Source organism: Bison bison, unplaced genomic scaffold (assembly GCF_000754665.1).
Source record: "Bison bison bison isolate TAMUID 2011002044 unplaced genomic scaffold, Bison_UMD1.0 scf7180017864048, whole genome shotgun sequence".
Lineage (NCBI taxonomy): Eukaryota > Metazoa > Chordata > Mammalia > Artiodactyla > Bovidae > Bison > Bison bison.
The window spans coordinates 4,405,875-4,407,966 of record NW_011494620.1 but is presented as its reverse complement, the minus strand read 5'-3'; the positions used below and the strand labels follow the sequence as shown (position 1 = coordinate 4,407,966).

Here is a 2,092-nt window from a genome sequence, read left to right as displayed (position 1 = left end):
AACCCCACCACACACACACACACCACACACACACACCACACATACACACACACCCTATACACACCACACATACACACACACACACACACCCTCACACCCCACACATAATATCACACATACCACATCCACAAACACCACACACCCTCTTCATATACACACACACCACACCACACCACACACCACACATACCACCCACCCCCCACACCAGAGACTGCACATACCCCCACTACACGTCATACCCTCCTTATGTACACACACACCCCCCACACCAGAGACCACACACACCCACTACACCCACCACACCTCACATCCTCCTCACACACACACACACACCCCACACTCATCCCCACATCAGAGACCACACACACCCACTACATCTCACACCCTCCTCATACACACACACACACATCACACACACACACACACACCCCACACCCTCTTCACACACACACAGACACACACCACACACATATCCTCCACATCAGAGACCGCACACACCCACTACACCCCCACACATCACACCCTCCTCATACATATACACACACACCCCACATACCAGAGACTGCACACACACACACATCACACTACACACTGACACACACACACACACACACACACAGGCGCGCGCGCACACAGGTACTGTATCCATATTTTATATAACGTGAGATTATTCTTGCCTCCAGAGGGCACTTGAAGGTTACAAATGCCTCCAAGGGTCAGAGCAAATTAACTCAGAGAGAGAAGCCACTTCCCCTAGGTTGTAATTTGAGGGGCCAGGAAAGCAGAGAACACAATCTTAACTGAAGCTGCCGCCTTTGCTTACCAGAACTTAAATCCTCTTCTTTTAAAAATTAAACTTTCTTGCAAAAGGTCATATAATAAGCTAGCAATTTGGGCTTTGAGACATGACTGTAGGTTAGTGAAATGATACAGCCGTCCTCCTGCTGGACAAACAGGAGAGAAGGAGTCTGACCAGTGGAGGAGGGCGGGACGGTTTCCCTGCAGAGGAGCCTGACCAGTGGGCCAGGCCAGGCCCGGGGAGGCCGGGGAGGCCCTGGGAGGCCCCAGGCGGGGCTCCAGGAAGCCTGAGGGCAGCAGAGAGACTGGCGCCTGGAGAGAATGAGTGTGAGAAGGCGTGGGGTAGGGAGCCAGTGAACTTTCAGACCCTGCAGAACATGGCCCGGGAACAGTTCTGCCTGGAAACATCTCTGTCACCTCCAGAAATCTCTTGCTAAGCACTGCCAGCATAATTCTCTGTCTTCTGCTGGGCAAACACACGTTAGAATGACACGATGCTGTTCTTTGATAAACTGAAAGTCCGAAGAAATTTACAGATAAATATACTGAGAATGGGAGAAGGGAATGGCAACCCACTCCAGTTTTCTTGCCTGGAAAATCCCATGGACAGAAGAGCCTGCTGGGCTATATAGTCCAAGGGGTCGCAAAGAGTCAGACACCACTCAGCAACTAACACACGCACACGTACTGAGAATGAGTCATTTTACACAGAGAGGGAAAAGGCAAGCATCTAGACGGTCTAATTTGAAGGGCACAAAACCACTTCCTCTTCCATTTCATGTTGTGTACATGGCGCCTGCAGGTCTCACAGTCCCCTCCCCCCGCCCCCGTCCTTGGTTTTGGGCACTGAAGACCTTGTGAACAGACTCACGTCCTCTGGGGGGGTCCTCCACCTGGGTGCCCACAGGAGCTTGTGCGAGCGTCACTTTGCTCCATTGCTCTGTGCGTCTTGTCCTATTACCTTCTAACCTACTTGGGGCCCCCCCCAGATCGTTAGCCTCTTGAAGCAGGAATGAATTCTTAATCATTTTTGTATTCCAAGGGGACTAAAACCTTGTTTTTACATAATAAATGTTCCATGTTTATATTTATCCCATACATCTGTATTTATTTTATATAAATTCACATATATATTCATCTGTTTTAGGCTGTGTTTGATACTCTAGTTTGCCCTGGTCTATAAATTTGATTGGGCTTCCCTGGTGGCTCATTCGGTAAAGAATCTGCCTGCAGGGTTGCCATGGAGCGCCCCACTCCGTAGGGCCGCGAGCCGGCGCCAGGGGGGCCACGGGGT

The 2,092-nt window shown here is 50.6% G+C and overlaps 1 protein-coding gene across 1 annotated transcript in view; it reads left to right on the top strand.

The window, feature by feature from the left end:
- LOC104985516 (testis-specific Y-encoded-like protein 5) overlaps window positions 1-2,092 on the top strand; it is a 17,618-nt gene that overhangs the window by 13,204 nt on the left and 2,322 nt on the right. The window lies entirely within an intron of this gene.